Source organism: Lichenostomus cassidix, chromosome 3 (genome assembly GCF_008360975.1).
Source record: "Lichenostomus cassidix isolate B80296 chromosome 3, HeHo_3.0, whole genome shotgun sequence".
Classification (NCBI taxonomy): Eukaryota; Metazoa; Chordata; class Aves; order Passeriformes; family Meliphagidae; genus Lichenostomus; species Lichenostomus cassidix.
The window spans coordinates 65052992-65074905 of record NC_139483.1 but is presented as its reverse complement, the minus strand read 5'-3'; positions in this window follow the sequence as shown (position 1 = coordinate 65074905).

Genomic DNA, 21914 nt, shown 5'->3' with positions numbered 1-21914 from the left:
AATTCAGATCCCTCCATGCTCTTGGGTTCACAGCAAGCTAGAGTAACAAACCATCCCTATCCCACCAGCTACATCTCTTCCCGGTACTGTTTCCAGGCATACAGAAATCTGTGTTGGTCAGAAGACAAACTCCTGAACAGCCTGCATGAGGGAAAGAATAATCTTTTCATATTCATCCAATTGAAAAAGATAAATAAGTAAGAAGTACCCTATTCTAAACTCAGCACACATGGGTGGAAAAAATGAAAGATTTGCAGAAGTGACATTTTTACCAGTTACTATTCTAGGGTCTGATTAAATCACCTAACATAGACCACTTAGTCTCTTAGACTTCTTGTATGGACAGTGGACAAAAAACCCAGCACCTCCAGGCCACTAGTGTTCTAATTTATTTGTGGAAACCTCTTTCTCTGTTGGCATTTATGGTCCTAAAATAGGCATGATCGGCAATGTAATGTGAAGGGATTTGAATATGTGCTCTAAATTTAGCTAATCGTCCTTGTTTTTTTGTCACCATGTTTATTCAATACCTCTAATAACAAGATCTCTTCCTATGCAGTGACTCTTCTCAATAAAATCTATCCTTGTGAAGCTGCACAACTTCTGCACAGGTTCTGCATGCAATAGTTGCTATTTTTCAGCCAGGAAGTGGGTTGCAGCTACAGAGAACAACGTTTGGCTTCTATTTTCTAAGCCCGAGGCTCTGGTCTGCAGTCGAAGCCAAACTTTCACTGCTTGAGTTGTGCAGTGTTTAAATAAAAGTAATCTCAGTGTTAAATTCGAGCTCTCCATGCCATAGCAATGAAAATAACATACTGTGCCTGGGAAGTGCCTGTAGGGATAGAGCCATGCTGCTGGAAGCAGGTGTGTGCATGCGAATGGCAAGCAGGGAGAGAGAGCGGACCCTCAGAAAGCACTGGACATTTTGTAGTTCCTTGAGACTGTGAGGCTCAGTGGTTCAGTCGTTGTTATGGGTGGCTGGAGAGACCCACCACTTTCTGTACATAGAACCTAGGAGATCACTTACAGAATTTTCCTTCTCATTTTCTGGCTAATTTTGCATATGAAGCTTTGAGGCACAAATAAACTGCTGTCACTGAACTAATATGACCCAATTTCATATTTATTTATGGATAGGTATTGCATATTGCTCTTTATGAAATGAGAAAAACCCATGTTAATAAGAATTTTAAGTACTTGAAGAGCACAGCTGTACATGTCTGTCAAAAGAAAAGAAAAGTAATTATAAGTACATGCCAGGAGCGGCACACTTAGCATTAAAAAAAATTAAAAAGAGAATCTTTGTGTCAAGGCCCCAGGGACACCAGTGGTGCATAGTGGTTATAACTAACCTCACCTGGGACTCTCTGGGACCCTCTTCCACACTGTACACATAGGCCTGGGCACCTCATTTCAGCTGAGCCTGCAGTTGTTGCTGAGTTAGGTTTTAAATGTGTCTGTGCCTGCTCCCCAGCTGATGGTGGCTGAATTTCCTGTATTGACTTGACCTGATTTGTCACCTCACGTGTGTCTCATTGCTGCTGGACTGTGGATAGGATGCACTGCTGTGACAGCCCTGCCCTGCTGGCTCACTTGGCCAGTCCAGGGTGAAATCACAGTCTGTTCTGGAGTCCCTCTCAAATCCTGCTCATCCTGCTTCACAGAGCAGCTCCTGCTGCTCCCTGACACCAGCACTCCTTAAAAACTCCTTATTGACATCAGTGGTATTCAAGGCAGTTCATTCATAGGGATGAATGCATGGATGCTCTCTCAATAGAAGAGGAATATAGAAGAAAAAGTCTGTTCTGAAGCACTGTAATTGCTGAAGAAAGCAGTAGTTGTTGATAATTCTCATGATTTATCTGCACTTCTTCTATTTTGAAACATGCTTCTATACAGAACCAGGGGTTTTACCATAAAATTTAGATAAGGAGTTCCATTAAGAATATTTTAAAAGCTTTATTTGCCATTTTAAAATTTTGTAGATTCATGATTCTCTTTATTGTTAGTAACAAAAAAAACTTATTAGGCAAGATATTATTTTCTGCTCATATCTATCTAGTCTATGAGGAATAATTAGGAATATCAAACAAGAATTGTTTCAGATCTCTTTCTTGCTCCTTTCCATCAAACAGGAGAAAGAGAATTATTTTGGCTTTCTAGTCCATGCATTTCATTTGTCTTCTAACATCAACTCAATTGAAAATCCAAAAAATATTTTTGCAAGAAACTGACACTGCCAATATTCTTCCACTTTTCTTGTCCTAAGAGGGAGCGTTTGTCGGTGTCTGGTTGTAGCTGCCTGATTCTAAAGGCCACACTTAGTGCCAGGCAATCCTAACTCTCACATGTATCACTGAGTCCCTTGCAGGCAGTGTGTCCCCTTGAGAGAGGGTGGTCTTGGAAGAAATGACACATGGAAATCAGTGGAAGCTCAGATGTGTTTGCACTAATGATCTTCTGATGTAAGGGTCTCTCAGGTTTGCCATCTATTTGAAGCAGAAGCCTGGCCTAGGTATATAGTCTTCTGCCCCTAAATAATTCCCTTGCCTCCATTTATTATAGTTCTGCTTAGCCTTCCACACTCCTGAAGGGTCATGTGTTTTGATTTAGGTTTTAAACACCAGAGGGAAGAACAAGCACATCAGTATACCTGATGATGCAGGTGAGGCAGGGGAAATCCATCTAGGACCAGTTACTGATATTTATATGGCCTTTAAAGAGGTTTCCAGTAGGTTGTTTTTGGTTTAATGATCTTCCTGATAAAGCAGGATTTATTTTTTTTTAAAGCCAGCAGCAGTGATGGAGTCATAGCAGCAGGAATAAAACGTGGTTGAAGATGTGGTTGAACCAAACTCTTGGCTGATAATATGTGCACTTTGAAGTCAGATTTCTATAATGTAATGTCATTAATGTCCCAAAACTGTAACTGGATTGTTAGTAACAGTCCTAATCAAAGGGACAAGAGCAGTGCTTTCTTAATTTGGAATCTCTGGGGATTGTGTTGTGAAGGGAGAAATAATGTGATAGTATGCTTTCTCCTCAGTATCATCTGGTAAACTTTGACTTTTAGCATTGTAATGCCATTATTTCTGTACATATTTAAATTTTTATTGTCTCTTTCTCTCAATATGTCTTTTATGAAGTTTCTAGCTGGTTTATAATCTTACTTAACACGCACAGAGAGCATTCTTCCAATCACTGATTCTGCATCCCAAAATAAATGCAGGGATCCTTACACTTAGAGTTGGGTTTACAAAGACTTAATTTTAGAAGTTTGAAGTTTTGGTGCACTGAAATATACATCATTAGAGCTCTTACATGCAACATCTGCTTACATCCTATAATGTCATCCTATTGTAAGTGAACATTTAATCCTAACTCATTATGCCTCTCCAAGCAAGCTGCAACCCTGAAACTTAGGAAGGAGATTTGCTTCTGTTCACAGAGATTGATGCAATCTGTAATTAGAACCCCATACTCTTCCCAGCTGCTGTTGCTGGCACAGTTGCATTTGAGAATGATGTAATATATCTTCTATTGCAGCACTTCCTACTCTTTTCAGTCAAATGTACAAGCTTCCTAGCTAGGAACTCACCCGTGCCAGTCACCAGCCCTTATTTTCTATTTAACTTTGCTCAGAATAAAAAGGAGCTAGCATTAGGTACTAGTGCCATGCTAGCACCCAGTGCAGGGGTTCATTATTAAATGAAGGAGAGAGACAGCTGAAGATCAGTAGAAAAAGCTTGAAATGCATAGCAGTAGCATAAGTTAGATTCACATTTGCATAGGTCTAAATTATGCTATGCTAAAATGGAGAATGTAACTGTTAGTACAGAATAAAGGGCTGCAGCTCTGGAAAGTAGCACCTCCAAGAGGTGGTTATAGCAGACAAGAACCCATCCTGTGATAGAACAAGAACCTGTCATAAAAGGGCAAAATTAATTTTAGCTTTATAGGTTAGGAAAGATTGACTCATATTTAGGATAAATTTAGGTAATTCTACATCTGAATGTGACTGTCACCTGCAATCTGCTCTTTTACTGTGGTTTCTAAATCTACGCTAAAAAGTATGGAAGAAAAAGAATTAGATATTTTGTGTCTTATACAGACACATGATTCTGAACTACAAAAACTAGTTCAATGTATCTTCTAATTAACTAGAATTAGCTGAGGATTTATGAAGACAGAGAATGATGTTTTGTTTGTTAAAAGGGCAACTGAGAAATTACATGTTTCCATGAATAAGTTTCTAAGGAAGATAATGGATGGTAAAAGGCTAAAACCTATCAGTGATAGGAAAAAAACCCAGCCAGTTTCTAGAAACATAAATCAAATAAATTCAAATGCTTGAAAAGCATAGGTTTGCAAATGTCATTTTCTAACAGATTGTAATCTCTGAAACAACACATATATCGATGTGACTACTGCTTCAAATTCTAAGGTTATAAAATCAAGGTTGGATGCCTTTTGAATGATAAGCTTTAGCCAAAACAGGTTAGTGAAAAAGCTAATTGGATGAAATGTAATATGAAGGCATTCAGAGTAGAAGCTTTAATGATTCATTCTAGCTATAAAAGTCTTTGAAGCCAACTAAAATACTCCAGTTGACCTAAGCAGATTTTTTTTCTGTAAGAATAATGAAGAGCATTAACCTTCTTAGGCCACACACCAATCATTTAATTACTTTCTATTCTCAGTAAACTTTCCAGAAGAAGCACATCCTACCAGAATTAAACACATCTATATTTTAGTGAAGAGATAAGAGACTGAACACAGAGGAATACGAGAGATATTGTACTGTATAAATGCAAGTGAATTACAGCATCTGGTATCAAATCAATGGACAATCTCTAGCATACATATGTAGAAATGACCTGATGGCCTTCAAGTCAGTTATGCAGCAAGTTAGAAATAAGTCTGAATTCTACTGGAAAAAGGCATTGTGGCTCAGGATCTGTTAGTTAAACAGAGTGATTGAATTTCATTGCTAGTCCAGCATTTCTTCTTTAAACTTGTTTTGAAAGCAGCCTGCATAATGGCACATCTGTGAAGGAGGTGTAATATTTTGCCCATCAAAAGAGCTGAGAAGGCAAAACCTTGAATATTTTCCTTATCAGCTGATATGAGGAACATGAGTTAATGAAATAGGTTTTGAGATTGTTTCAGTAAATGGCTTGCTAAAATAGGTTTCCTCCCTTATACAATGTGGAAATTGGAACAGAAGTAAGATTCTGTAAAGCTTCTGCAAGGTTTCGTTTGGATTGTTTGGTTTTTTTTTGTTTTTTTTTTTTTAAACTAGAGCCCCTATCTGCATATAAAAGTTTCCATTTTTGTTATTGTTACTGCAGAATATAGACCTGGAAATTAACCATAGACCATTAAAAAAACACTCTTGTATGGTATTGCATTAGGAAGAATAAATTGGATGGACTCTGTTCCCTGATACATCCATATAGTCCCCTTGCCATCTGGGAGATGGTCCACATGGGTATCGCAGAATTTATTTCCACATATCTTGCAATTAATATCAAGCGATTCTTTAAACATGTGGTTCAAACTCTGTGGGGAATTCTATAACAAGATTTTAGTTTCCTGACAGCACTTCAAACTAAAATAGTTTCAAATATGCAGTAAAAGGGAAAATAGTTGCTGTGGGATAAACTTAAGGGTCATTTTTTAAAAGGACACATTCAGATACAAGAGTAATGCTCTCTTCTGAGCTGAGGGACCTATTCTCCAGTCTGTGAGCCTGTATTTCCTGATAACGTTAATCAGAGTAATGTATGCATGCTGAGTGGAGGCTAAATCCTTAATTGTCCTAATGATACTGTTAGGAGTGAGGTGTTTTGGTGTGGGTTTTTTTTTCATTTTTACTTTTGTGGCTTTTTTTTTTCTTTTAAAAGCCTAAGTGTTTCTTCCATTTTTACTGGATTTAGACAAACACGTAAAAAGGAAGGGCAAAGATGCCCCATGGGACTTTCATTTACTGAAAAAGATGTTGACGGCAATAATCAAAAGAACAAGAATAAAAACCTGATTCTTACTATGAATCAACAGAATTTAATGAAAATATAAAAGCAGTTGTGCTTCCCTTAATGTATTAAACTCTTTTGGAAATCTGAAGCAAGTGAAGACAAATGTTTTATTATATGAATAATGCTGTCATTTCGTTTCTTAAATAAAGGCTTAGCACAGCATCATTTCAAAATTCCTCCCACAGTCTGCAGAAAAGGATTCAAATGAAAATAAAGATATAGTATAGGTAACAACACATTCTTTATATTGACCCATGAACAACTGGAATAAGGACATACCACAGTCTTTTTCCTGGCACACAGAAGTTATTTTCCCTAAAGAAAAACCTGTAAGCATCTATCAAACTATCAACCTAGCCATCCTATCTGCAGTACTAACTGCAAGAAAGAGTGAAGTCAGAGCAGGGATGTGTGAATGGAGGAATCACACTCTAGGATCCTGTCTAGATCTATGTACAGGCAAGGACTAAAAGCACTGTGGAGCTGCGGTTGGTTTCCAACCAATGGACATTCCCAGCAGCTGCTTCCTACCAAATAAATGGAACTTGGAGCACAAAATATCTACTGTGATTTGCATAGATAGCAGGACAGATTTACTAGAATGTTATTTCAGTTTTATGGTGATATGAAGCAAGTGAATCACTGCATCTCTCTAAGCAGTTTATTTTCTGTTGGTTGACAGAAGACAGATTGTATGATTCTATCTATATCTGTATAGGATACAGATAATCTTCATCCTCCTTTATAGTTTATTTAAAAGCAATTAAAAATTTATTTAAAAACTGGTTGAACCAGGTGCTCAAGACATCCAGGTTTATTAAAGGTCAATACAATAAAGAAACTTCTGTGTTTGACCCAATAGCTGTGTTGCTCTTGTTAATTTTCTGAGTTAGATTACACAGTTCTGTAAGAATGTGTAGTTGCAGCATATGTGTTCCTCAAACCCAACACCAGGCAGGATGCAGTGCTTGTATGCAGAGGGGTTAGGCTGCTCTTCAACAGGCTCTTGAGACAGAGGGGAAGATTGTAACCAAGATTTACTGAAACAACTATTGTTTATTTAGTTTCTGTTATTAAAATAATCCAGCTGTTGTTAGTGATGGCAGAGAGCTGTTTGCACGGTACATTTACTTGTTTCATCACACAGTTCGCACTCACTCATAGTTACCCAGTGGAAGCTACAATGAGAAGGCCAACTGGAAAGTGAGGCCAGCAGAAGTGGAAGGTCACACTGATGCACTAGTGGTCTCTTAGTAAAAGCTCAGAAAGTGCCCAAAGAGGTGGTGAACATGCAATCCTGTTTTCTTTGCCCATAGCAGCCACCACACTCTTTCATGTGGTCTGTCACCACAAATCCTATTGTCCATGCATGTGTTGGTCTTGTACAAATTTGGCTAACTCTTATTGTCCTGAGCTTGTCACATCTCAGATTCATCAGGAACACTAGACTCCAGAGCTTACATTTGTCCTCTCAAGTACCTCCCTTCCTTCCTGCCCTGATGTCCTTTTATTTCAAGATTAATAGGAAATCAAAGCAAAGTTGTATTATTATGGGATTCTTTTCCTTCTTGGAGAAAGTCTCTTTTCCCTTCTGCTAAGAGTTGTTTGTTATTATGTCACCTCAGAATTTGTTACTTTTCAGAAATTCCCATATAGCAAGTGTATATGGAGTTAATATAATGTGATCTGGTAATTTGCATGTAAGGGTTTATAACTGATAAAAATTGTCAAATAGGCTCCCAGCTTTTTTGCACATAGTAAAGTTTCTCCAGCTAGGGAACTATGAATGTCTCCTGTTTCCCTATTCTGCAAATTACTGAACACCGTTTTTCTGTTTATAAATGTGAGAGAAAACAGAAACAGCCAAAAAAATTACACAACTAAAAAAGGCCCATTGTTCTGAATCGTAAAACTGCCAAAAAGGTAAATTGCAGGTCTGAAAATGAATTTATTAAAAGAAGATGGAAGACCTGTTTTTTTCAAACCTTCCAATAGAGGCACTAAATCAAATCCCAAATCTTCAGTAGCAGATATTAGACGTCAAGCTTACAGCTCCCACATTTATCTCCCCATCCTCTGGGTGTAGCTTGGTTCAGTGCTGGAAAGAATAGGCCAGCTATAATTAAGATGCAAAGACATTGCCTCTGTGTACTTCCTCACACTATCTATATTGTTAGTCCTTGAAGCCTAAGCATCTGAGACTTAAAAATAAACTTCATGTGAGGAAAACTAATATTTATTACAGTGAAAGCTGTTGACAATTTGCAACTTATTCAGGAAATTAGAGCATTATGCTTTCACCGTTTCTCAAAAAAAAATCTTTGTTAAGGTATTTTTCTTAAAAAAATAATTTGAAGTGATTGATCATTTCTTCTACTAGCTCTTATAGTATCCTTCTGAAAATGTTTCTTTTTAAAATTCAAACGCAAAGCTCTCTACTTTTCTGTTAGATACTGCTGTGGATATTTCTGAAGAGTCATTTATAAGCTGTCGATTCTCTTGCAAGTAAAAGGATTCAAAATGAAAAAAGATCAGAGCAAATAGCAAAGCTGACCTAAAAAGGTACAGCTCAGGACTAAAACTTTGATTTGGTAGGTTGCCCCTCATGCAGCTTACAAATTGTTAAAATACAGTTTGGTTTCTCTTCAAAGGAAAAGAAATATTCTCAATGGAAAAGTCTTGAGAAAAGATGGGGCTTGTAGTTTACTGGGATAAGGCAGCAAAATTAAAGTTCCACCTATGATATTCTGGTAAAACCATGCAAACAAACGGAGAAGTGTCACAGGGATGGAAGTCTTGTAAATTCCTGAACAAATGACATTGACTCTAACATCAAAGGATTACAACTACACAAAAAGAGACAAAGCTTTACAGAATGACCATTATTAGTAATGCAAAGGAGCCATTTAGAGAGAGAAGAAGAAAATTTTTAGTAATCTATACACTGCTGCAGAATAAAGAAATATTTCATATATAAGTTATAAAAGTGCAACAAGTTTGCAAAAAACCTCTTTTTTTTTTTTCTGGATATATGCTACAAGAATTAAAGATGGATGGCTTGTAGTTAATTTTGTCTTACTATTCTGTTCTGATTCCACCTCAAAATCGGTGCATTCAGAATGACCTGATTTTTAGGTAGCACACCTGACAAGCTCCACACCAAAAAATGTCGTGGATGCATGGTTTCCAAGGACACTGGATAAATTTGAAGAAATATCCATGGGAAGTTGCTAAACAGATGAGCTCTCTCTCTGGTTCAGGAAATGACCTGAGCTAAAACTGTTGAAGTCCTGGGCATTAGCCGGGAGAAACAATAGTTACTAGATTTTACTTCCCCTCTGCCCCTCTGGTTTGAGTTGCTGCTGGAGACAGCATATTGGGCTGGTGCTGCCAATGCAAGAAATTCTGCAGAAGATACTTTTGCTCCAGAAAAAAGGCATGTTTGATTTATAAATTACTTGCAGCTATTGTTGTATATTTCTCTCTGAATTGATGTTGTTATGTAGGAGAGTACCTTCCTATGTAATTTTGATAGAAATTACTGAATGGAAATTATAATTTTTTTGCTTTCCCTTGAAAAAATTAGCACCCTTAGACTTGTGGTTTTATTTTTATTATTTTTTCTTTGTATAAATATATTCAGAGGAATACATATTGAAATAGATTGAAGGAATGACTCCTTTAGGAGACTAAGTTGCTGTAAACATTGTGTTTTAATGAACAGCTGTGCTCTTCCATCTCAATTAGTGTCCATAGTGCAAGTGGAACCGAAAACACGAGAGAAGACAAAGGGCTGCATCAGCAGCATCAGGAAGTTCCTACATTTGAGTCAAAGAAAAAGGTCAATTTATCATTTTTATCAATTTCTGTGAAGAACGAGAGAGGAAGAAGATTGAGTGAAGTATGTGAAAAATAATTAAAAAACCTGGCTGAGTCGTATCCTCTTGAACACTGAGTTCAAAGGAGAATATAAGAAGTGTAGTTAATACCAATAGAGAAATGGTGACTAGTGAAAGCTCAGGACATCCATAGAAGGATTGTACATGTCAGCCTTGTGATGATTTCTGCTCAGAGTACAAAAGAGGTCGGTGATTTTGTAAAAATCTTCAAAATTATTTATAGTTTTTCTTCTTATACTGTAATTTTCTGTTATTTGCTATGAAGCTAGCTGAAGAATTTTCTAACTATTTTAGATGTAGTTTTGTTTTTTTTACTTAATTCCCCTTTTTGTTTTTCTGTAAGATCTTAACTTGTAATTGTCCTTATTCTTCTATACTGGAAATAATGTACCACTATCCAATCAATAAGCACTCTTCCCATATGGACTTGTCTAGCCTCACAGAATTTACCTGACAACACAGACTAGGACACCTACAGAATCCATGGGCTCAGGCTGGTCATGACAGAGAGTTTTTTGTGCACCTCTGCCCAAAAACATAAAGCTGGATTACTGCCAGGGTAAGGGGGCATTGTAAGCAGCTAGAGATGTGCTCAGCCACTAATGCTGAGGCAGTAGCTGTCATGGGATTCTGATCACCTAAATGTCAGAAAGTACAACAAGGACATCTGCATAAACTCTGGGAGGGAGCAGCACAGTGGAGAGAGATAGGCATTTTTATTGCATGATTCATCTGACCAAATGCAGATCTTCAGCTCAAAAAGATAGGATTTTCAGGATAGAAATGCCAGTTTTTCTGGGGGACTAAAAGTCTTTTTGCTCAGATGAATCCCACACAGAGTGTCTGCTATGGCAGAGCACTGAAGGGTAGCCTCACCCTGATTTGCTGCAGAACTTCCTCTGAGCAGTAGCCAGTGCTTGGATTTTCTGCAGAAAAAAAGAAATAATCTTGAAGGCTTTCACTTGCTTATCTTTTCCTGCTAATAGTCATTAGATTTTTTTCTTTTATTCCTGCTGTTAATGCATATCCTGTGTCAGCCATCCTGAAATAAATCATAGCTTAACCATGAAGACATTTTAGCACTCATTCATTAATTTTTACCCTCAAAAACTTCAATAAAGCAAGTAACTGTATTTCATTAGTGCAACCAAATTTGTGGAGTTTTTGTTGTTTGTTTGGGTTTTTTTTCTGTATTCTGAAGCCAGTGAGATGCTGTAAAGCTATTTATATCTGCTCAAATATGTTTCCTGATTGAAAGTTCCATATATACGTTACTACATTGAAAATGGAGCAGCCTCTGGAGGGTGTGATTTTTTTCAAAATACAGACAAATTATTAGATATGTAATCCTGCTCCAGTGTGATTAATTACATATCAGGTTGCATGAGACAGGCACTCTGAACTTGCAAAAGCATGCAAGTTCAGAGCACCCAGAGTGAATGCACTCAGAAATATGTTGGAAAAATAAATAGGCATCTCTTGAAATTTCATATGTTGGAGAGATAAATGAAACTGCATAAATGTACTTCCAAGAACTAATATTGTATTTGAAAAAATCAGGTAGAGGGAAACAATATCTCCTTGTTGATCCTTGCATTTTATATAGGACGCTGCCCCACACAGGATGTGTGACCTGAAGGAGTTGTTGCAGTATAGAAAGAGCACCAATATGGCAAAGTATGCCTTGTTTCTTCTGTAGGCTCTTTAAGTGTTAATATACATGCCCATTGACATTGTTATATTCTACAATAACCCCCTACCCAGTCCCTAATCCCTTCATGTCAATAAGCATGACAGGCCTGGCTCTAGTAGGAAAACAGAAGACTATTTGACCTGTTAACATAGCAGAAAATATTATTCTAAAGGGAGAACTGAAATACACCTTTTCTTCAAATAACCCTGCACTCATCATTAAAGAGGAAGGAAATTTTCAAAAAGAGGTATTCATTGTTTCACAGTTTTAAATATATGGGAAACCTGATATTTTGGACGTTTATACTGGTGTCAGCAGAGAATTAGTTCTTCCAAAGTACCTCAAGAAAAGTCTAGAGGAAGGCTGCCTCTCAGCCATTTCCCTATGATTTTACAACTCTTGTTTAGTGAAGAAAATTTGCTCCCTAATTTAAGATTCTTTTTAGGATATTCTAACTTACGATGTTGCGCACATTTTTTTCATGGCCAAGGATCGAATGGGTCATTGCAAATGCCATTCTACCTTTTCCGATCCCTATTTTGCTCCTATGCTTCTTCCCTCAAGAACATTTTTTAGAAAGGCTAAGGACTGGGAGCTGGAGCAAGTGGGTCAGCTTTATGCCTCATCAGCAACATAAAATCTCTGGAACAAAAGCCAGAAGTTCTGCCCTGACTATCTAACTGGCATTCTCTATCAGGAAGATACTCATAATTCCAGGTAATTAAATGACTAGGAAGCTCATTTTGTGCTTGGCAGCCAAAATTAAACATGTCAAATGAACAAAGCCTGCTTAAATAAGTGAAATACTGAGGGCTGCTATTAATTTCAATTGGTTAATTAGTTTTAGGGAATATTTTGATCAATGTTTTTGACTGCTGAAAATGATGTTGTAAGTGAAAAGCCAACATTTTCTCATTTTTTCTCTTGTTAGCATTGTTGGGATTGGAAGAGAGGTTAGTCTGTATTTTTCTACTACAAGAATAAAGCTACGGCATGTTGGGTTTGGTTATTTCCACTTGTGATAAAATATCTATGAAAAATTTGGAAAAAATTAGAATAAAGAATAATTGTTTGGTAAACACTTCTCAGAAAATGTGTACATTCTTCAGTTAACCTACTATTTCAAAATGTGGATATATAATTCTTTTAGCAATTCATAGAACACAGATAGCTATATCTGACTTAGAATGCAATTTGGACTACTGCATTATTCAATGAAAGAAAAGATTCCTCTATTCTGTGAAGAGGTTCTTCTATTCTGTAAGTTCATGAAATAAAACTCTTCAGAAATTCAGTATGTGCAGTTCCCAGATCTGTTTTTAGAATGGTAAACACTACATTCAAAAGAAGCATTATAGACTCCATTATGTCTAAATAACACATTTTGATAGATACTCCTTTCATTGTGTAATGAAAAACATCATTTGAGAGGCTTTGAAGGTTAGTATGCATATAATGACACACATACATATTAATATGTCTATATGTAATAATATGTATGGGTCATAAATAAATTTATATTTAGAACAGTATTCATAATTTCGGCTCTTTTATTTCTCAGAAATAAATGCTTTACTTCTCAGAAAATCCAAAGGGTTTGGATTCTAAGCACCCACTAAGTTTCCATTTTAAAACTTTGCTGGAAATAAAAGTGCACAAAATAGATTGCCAGAAGAACTAATTTTCATTCTTTGCAGTTTTATTATTTGAAGTCTTCTTATAAGTAGAACTTAACAATAAGGAAAATTAACAATAGGAATTGCTGCAGCTGCCACTATTATAACTTCAAATAAAGTAGTGCATTTCAGGAAAACCCAGACTCCGATTTTAAAGTATTTCTGAGATTGGATGGCCCAGACATGCCTTGCATGTAAGAAATTTTTGGAGACTTGGTTCCTAAAGGTGCAGTGGTATGATGACCAAAGAAAGCGAACATAGACTCTGTTTGCTTTTGAGTGCTGCAACTGTTCTCCCAAACCTTTCATGTCAGTTGGCCTTGATTACCATCCAGTAAGTCTGATGGCAGTGGCCTGCTTTTCAAACTTTATTTCTTTGAAGTGCTAGAGATGACTTTTACACAGAACATGTAAGTAGAAAGCTTCTTATGTACAGCTATTCCACACAACTGCAAAAAAGTCTAGGGAAGTCTTGGCACTTAATGTTTACATCCTCTGATCTGGTAGGCCCTTGAATGTATGTAACAAAGTTTTTTTTGCACTGAACCCAGTGGGTTACAAACACATGTAAGAGCTTAAGGGCTTTGGAGCAGAGGGCTTATAAATACACTCACCATCTGATTTCACACCTTTGCAAATGTGCTTTGCTGAAAGCATGATGGAGTTCACATGAATCCCTTTGACACAATGATGGAGACAAGTTGAGCTTCACCCTGATACGGATGTGCACAGACAAGAGATTTTTTAAATCAGCTCAGCTCAATGAATATACAGTTTGTCCCCTGCAGAGCTGCCAAGGTCAGTAAGAGTGCTGGTAATCTGCTGTATAAATGCCAGATGCACAAGGTTTAGTGCCTCCAGGCATTTTTAGTTCACATTGTTTATAATGGAAGTCAAACGCCAAGGTTCATTACAGTAAAAAGTTTAGTGTTTCTTCCTGTCTTGCTTTGACATAAATCCAAGTACAAATAAATAAATTATGGTCGAAAGGTTCAGGCAGCATCCTTTTCCAGGCTGGCACAACTCTGTAGAAAACTTTAAAAGGGGCATGTAGGAACTTTACATCAGTGGATATTTTTTATATAGGTTACACTACAGGATTTGCCCTTTTGCATAGTCTCTTTAATCAAGATGGAACTTAATAACACATGTTGCAGCTGGGCATCTTTACCTTCCTGCAAAAAATTGTTCTTTATTTTGGTCCTCCACCTCAGAGTTTGACCCATTAACCAGCAAAGACAGAGATTCATAGTGTTTTGATTTGTGGCATGACATTTCATGTGCAGCAGGTTTTCTTTATTTAATAAGAAAGGAATGGGCACCTAGTATGGAAACTTCTGGATCTTTAGGTCCAAACCTCCACTGCTGAGGAGATTTGTTCTTTGCAATACTTCCAATAAACGTATGGAGTGGGGGAGGTAAAAAGTCTGCTGGAAATACATTACATGGAATATCTTTCTTCTAATGACTAGGAACCTTCTTCTAATTTCCACACTGGAATTATTTATGGCCAGTTTCCATGCATTTGATCTTGTGCCAATGCTGTCCTTTACTCTAAACAGATTCTATCTTGCCTTGGTGTTTCCCTGTCTGTGTATTTATAGATAGTAATTCAATATAATTTTATTAGATTACCCAAAACAAATCCAGTTTTTCTCTTCTGCAAGACTCATGGTTCTCTGATACGCCAAGAGCCTTTTTCTTCACCTCTTCTTTGCTGAGTGGTCCTAAATATTGCATAGTTCTCCAAAAGCAGCCAGCAGTACCTTGTGTAAGCAAAACACTTGCCATGGCTCCTTTGGGAAGTACCTCACCTGATACAAATATGAATTACCTTTGCCTTTTTAAGAATATCTTTATTGTTCATGGCATTACTGGTAAACACAGATCCTCTCCTTTTCTAATATTTTGAGTTTATAACACAAGTTCTTAATATTAGCCCCTAAGTGTATGACACTGCCCTTTGCTTGATTGAATTTTTATCTCATTACAATTATGCAATTCTCTAAAGTCATCAGGTCTTTCAAACCTCTTTTGTATTGGGGGTGTTTTTCTAACATCATGACACAATTAAAATTAAAACAGCTTCCTTCAGCATCTTCAACTATTTTCTTATTTCCCTTTACTTTTTGTCTAACTTCTACACCAGTTCTAAACTGCTCCATGTTAACCAATTTGTTCTCCCAAAGCAACATATGAAATGCTTAAAGGAACATTTCAGAAAAATTCCTTGTGTTTTCAAGGCAAATTATGAAATCAGTTTAACATAATCTGTTTGGCAAGGTTCTGCCATGTTTTGTGACATTTTATGCCTTTACTTCTTTGGCACCCCCACTTTGAATTGTTTCAAAGCTTTTAATTCCATTCTGACTACTTGCATATTATAGAGAGCTGATGAGTAGGTCATCATTTGCCTTACAAAAAAAATCCTCTTCACTATACTTCATAATTTTTACTCCATGTCCCAAAATGATGAATAAGTGAAAGAGAATGCCTGGGAGCATCCATCTAAATTAAGTTCCCAGTTTGTGGTTTAGTGCTTCTCTCACAGCATGCAGCTGCAGTAACTTGCAATAACCACTGGCAAAGGAAGAGAGCAACCAAGATTCTTTAATTTGAACTTTAAATGAAAACATGTAATATTCACTTTCTTAAACATTATTTGTAGATTCAAATTACTAAAATTTGGTTATATTTTCTTTAGTGAGTTTTCTTAATTATTAGCATCTTCAGATTTTAAACTTCAACATCTCATTACCATTTTTTCTTCAAATTCACAAAGAAAAAGCTAAAAGTCAGTACACAGTTAGGGTCCAGATTAGCTTTCGTTGAGATTCAGATTAAGCATACAAGAAAATAATGGGGAAATAAGTTGAATTTGTGTAATGCATTTGTCAGCATCTTATTTTTTCCATAAAACAGTGACTTTTTAAAGAAAGACATGGGCTTTTCCTTTTTAGAGCTAAGGTTTGATTTTATTGCAGTTTGGAAAATCTGGACAATACTGTATAAGTGCTGTATACTCTTGGATCTTGATGCTGGTTTAGATGGCACATTAAAAAAACCAAAAAACCCAAGGAATGCAAAACAATTTCCTTATGCCATTTGAGGAAGATGATATGCATAGCCTCTTTCTACCTTCATAAGGAGAGTGACGCAATGCCATAGTTTACAGGGGCAAAAATATAATTTAAATAAAGGAGTGAATTAACAAAAATATTAGGACTTAATAAAGGAAAATATCATGACTAGTAGGCCAAAGAAAAAAGATACAACAAAGACACTATTTTTTTTAGACTTTATACTTCCATTTTGCAATAATTCAGGCATAGATTTTGATTGCCATTTTAAACACTGTGAGCCCTACTCTTGGAGTTTATGAATTCTTCAATTATTTAATCATCCACCATACATAATTTTATATGATCTATAAATGAGCAGCACTTGATAGTCCCAGAGAGCTGAAGAATTTTAGAAACATTTAAGATTTGCATGCCTTCCTTATAAAATGCTGTCATTTTTTTGGCTCAAGAGCTCCCTTGCTCATACTGTGAGATGGAAAAGCACAAATCACTTTACTGCAGTATTTTCTCCATGGCTGAGTTACAAGTCTGATGTTTACCAAGTGTAGAATGGTCCTGTGGCAAAACAGAGCGTGGGAGTGAGGAAGTTCATATTCTAATACAGGCTGTGCCCCAGGCTTTTGTATGAATCCACAGGCAAGTAGTTTAACCTCTTTGATCCTCAATTTATTTTGCAGGAAACTGGGGGGAAAATGATACAGTCTGTCTTGCAAAGGTGTCAGGAGGGTACCTTCTGGCACTTTTAGATGGAATTGAGTGCTTCAGAAAAGCAAATCTTATTGCCTTTCAGCCTACTTCTGTCTGTTAAACATCAGTGGAGATGGGATCAGAGGCCTTACGACTTGTGAAGGGAGGTGTATGAAAAACTCAGCTTAAAAATTTACCTAAACATTCAATATTAGCTATTAAAGCCTTCATTCATGTATTCCAAATAGAAAAAATTCCTTTAATGCCATAATTCATATGTTTAATTTTGATACCTGTGATCACTCAAAATACATTTCAAATGGGAGCTTAATTATTGCTGTTAAGCATCTCCTCTGTAACAATTGTCACTTGAAACATATTTTCTAGGCACAATCCATACTTCAAATCACTTTAGATTTTATAAATGAATGCCGATAGTAAAAAGACAAGCTTGGCATCTGGACATTTGAAGCTGCCAGGTGTATCATATGTATGACCACTGCTTCACTACAGTAACTGAAGGAGAAAAAAGTGAGATAAATAGAGATAGTCATTAAGAACTGCCAAGAGTCAGTGCTATGTTATTATTTTAATTACAAGGGGATGCTGATTTGCTTTGTAATTCCAAAGCAAAGTTGCTGTTGAATGTCCAATATATGTCTGAAATTACGTTTTCCTGCCAGTTTTCAATAAAAATAGAGGCTGCTATTAGGAAGGTTGTTTAAGCCTAGTAAACAGAAAGGAAGAAAAGTAGAATGATATTTTACTTTTTCATATTTAGGTAGGGATATGACTGCAGTGAGCTTTGGAAATGCTGAATTAAAAGAATATTGGTAAATTTTGAATGCACACTTTGTTTGCAGACGAGGATTTGTACTACTGATGTTAGGAAGGATGGTCTTATGACTGGAATTCCAAAGAAAGATATTCAAATCCTAGGTCTGTGACTTCACATCTGGTCCTTGAACAAGTCATCTGATTTCTATTGTTCAGATAGTAATTTGCTTTCTTTGTTCTTTCTGACAAATGATACTTCTTCCTGTGTGTTTGTACAGCGCTTATCATACAGGACTCCCAGTCTTTCAACAGGTTAATGAGGTGTAAGTTATAGTTTGAATTCATGATATCAGGTACTCTGCAATAACTGCATGTTCTTATGCCTTGATAAATGTAAGTAACTTTCTTCTTCAGTGAGGAATAAGCTCTCTCACTTTTACTGAAGAGTGAGAGCAAGCGCTCAGACTGTTGTTAGAGAGCAGCAAAAATGCTACAAATATACATCCCACATTACCATGTGAAAACTTATGAATGTAGCTGTCTTTCAGTGCCAGGATTGTTTGAACTAAGCTATAACCAGCACATGTAAACCAACACAACTCTCAAGTTATCAAAACTTTAGCTGCAGACTTTTAAACACAAAATACAGAAGGTTAAGGATTTTTTTTGAGAAACATGGCATCTTAAGGTCATCATTTGATTTGCCTAGGAAATTTGTAATTGGCTTTTCCTCTTTGATTGATCTCAGAAGTCTTGTGGTGATTTTTCTTTATTATCATCCTCCTCTTCATCCTCCAAACTTCTAAATGACAAATACGCCATAAGGTGAAGATTGGAGGTAATCTGTGTTTGCTTATAAGAGAAAGTTTGGTTATTGAAGGTAGACACAAGCAGTTAAATCCTTCAATCATTAACACCACCAAATGATCCTTGAGGGTGAATTTCTAAGTTTTATAGTAAGTATATTCAGAATTGCATGTTTATATTTTTGATATTTCTACTATAGCTTTTGTCACACAGGAATCAATGTTTCTTCCTTGTAAATAAGTGTTTTCACGTGGTTACTAGGAGTGGTGGAATACATATTGGCATAGTTGTACTTTCTGCCAGAAAATCCTGGTGTGAAAAATTAAAATTATTCATAGAGCATATGGATTTTTGACTGATTCAATATCAATATTTATCATTTCAGCAAAGTCAATTTTGTTGTGATGTGTAAAATGCATCATATCGAGTTAATCATCACAATCACTGTTTATTAAATTAATTTAATATTTTCAGTATGTGCTATTCCATACCAAATGTAAGGACTTTCCAGACTGATTGGCAAACCGAGAGACCAAAATTCAAGAATTTTTTTGAAAACAGTAGGTCCTGCTATTTGTTTAACAATCTAAATTATCCACTGAATTATGAGCAACATGATAATATCCCAGTAGGTTTGTATCACATCTTGTTTTCCAGGCCCCAGACCTGATACGCATAAAGTTTGTACAAGTGATCCACAGGAATATTGCCTTGTTTTACAGAATCTTCAATCCTTTAATTCTGTACAGCCTTTAAATTTTCCTCTCCAGCTCTCCTCAGCTCCAGAATTAATGTTGTTCCTTAGGCTGAGCTAAAAACTAACCTTCCTTCCCATCATATCAATATAGAATGTTAAAAAAATATTTGCTGTCCTCGTAACATGTCCATACAGAAGGCAATATCCTTATTCAGTTTGCATTTAACCTAATTCATCCCTGTGTTTTGCTAATCTTTTTTTGTTTGTTATGTTTTTTGTTTGGAGTCTTTTTTGGGGTGTGTATTTTTGTTTGTTTGTTTGTTTTTGCTGTTGGTTTGTTTTTTGTGGTTTTTTTTTCTTCAGACATTTGAAATCCAAAATAAATAAACATTGCTTGCTATTACCAGCTGGGTGCTCTTCTACTGTGTCTGGCTTGTCACTTTCCTGATTGGGCTATTTCTTTTTAATCTCCATATTGACTGCTATTATGCTTTGTCACTCTTTCCATTCCCTTGGTCTCTGAATCTGCAATAGTTTCATCAATATAATTTCATCAACTTGCATATCTTTACAACTTTACCTAAGGGATTTCACCTTGATTGCTGTGTCAGACCAAGTTCCCAAGATTGTCTTCCTTCTTGCACAATCTCTGTTTTCCTTTTAAAATAAAAGGAAAACTGAAGAATGTACCCATGCAAATTGCTGCATTAAAGTTCATACCATTTGTTTTTTTAATAGGATCATTATTAAGATTTTTCCTCCTCAATGTTCATTGCCCCTTAATGTTTCCTGTTATCCCAAATTAAAAGGGACAAGGAAATTTGTTCCAAATGTGTTAGAAATCAGGAAACCATGAAAAGCTCTGAGTAGTCCAAAGTGAAGAAAGGAAATTTTATTTCCATGTAATTTTTAAATATTACAAACACATTACATACAGCAACATCTTCCAGAGGTTGCTCAGTTGAGTCTTAGGAGACAAGATATGGTGGCTGGCTAAGATCTGATTCGCTGTTACCCCACAGCAGTGGAAGCTGCTGAAGATAATCAGGGGTGTTATCAGCTCTGACTTTTATTGCTTCTGCATAGCAAACTAGGCAATAAAGAAAACTGTAAATGTGGGATTTATTCTTTGCAGGGGCATACCTCATGCTTGGAAGATTAATGAAGAATTCCTGGTTCACTGTTTACTAAAGATACCTCTATTCTATAGTATTTTAATTGTAAATCCCTTATTTGACATACTAACTAATGGCTCCTGGTGAATTAATAAAAGCGACATATTAACTTTAAATCCCAGATAAAGTAAAGATTGCTGTTTTAATATCCCATCCATATCCTTTATCTTTCTACAGGGGCGTTCAGGCCAGTAGTTTTAATAACATGCATGAATGAAGATGCTCTTTTTTAACACAAATGGTGGCAAAGAGTTTTTCCTTTATATTAGCAGGCAATCAATTCCAATAGCTTTTTAATGTTTTTTTAAAGAATCAATTTTAAAGCAGAAGCTCTTCAGGGGACCCTCTTAAACTTCTTCACAGCCAGTCTCCTAATTTTCTATTACAATACAATCTAAAGCAGCTACAAAAATAATGCAGATAATGTTTGCTGGGTAATGATTTCCAATTTCCCCATTCCATGTACCCTGTTATTAGGAGGATCATCTTCACTGTGTAAATTAATTTTCAATTCACTTCAGGGGAACATTACAATGATTTATTCAGCACTGATGCTGAAGAAAGTGTTGGGAGGTTTTTAGCAATCTGAAAAACAAAATCAATTTGTTTTGATTATTACCATGCTAAAAAATGTTAGGACAATGGGTTCACAGGAATATTTTAGAGGTTAGCATGCACCTTACAGAGGCAGTTGCTGTGATCCAAGGTGTAGTTACCTGACCAGAAAAGGCAAGGAAACTGTCTGAGACTTGCTAGTTTCTCCCCATGCTTCAACATTTTGGAAGGACTAAGCATATTCTAGGAGTTTTCATGTAGCTAGAAAACAAAACAGATCAACATTTCAGCCACTAAAACTGCTTCTGGTCAGTGAAGAAAACAGTTGCTGTAAGTTAGACAAGGAACAGACTGTTTCAAAGTCAACTGTGTTATTGGTAATGATACCCCAGACTTGGGAGACTTCCAGGCTCGGAAGAAGGACTAGAAGAATTTTCACTTTCACAAATAAAGGATTTGTTGTACAGCAAGCATCTGTTAACTAGTGCTCTGGGGACTTAATACCAAAATGCTCATTCACTGTAGTGCTCATACCAGATAAAGTAGCACCTATATCTGAGTGTTTGGTTATTTTGATTTAGCTGTTGCATTATTTAAAGTGAGATTTGTGTCACCGGACATTCAATGACCACAGAAGAGAAATCTGATCGAGGTGAGAGTCTCTTTGGAGAAAAGAGAGGGAAGTAGAGAATCTTTGGCATCAATAACTCTGATTTATTTAGATACCGGATAGTCAATCTCAGGCATGACTACTTCCCTCAAGTCAGAGTAAAGAGGACCTGGAGTGATTATCTCAAACCAAGCTGTAGATTTTGATATAGAACATA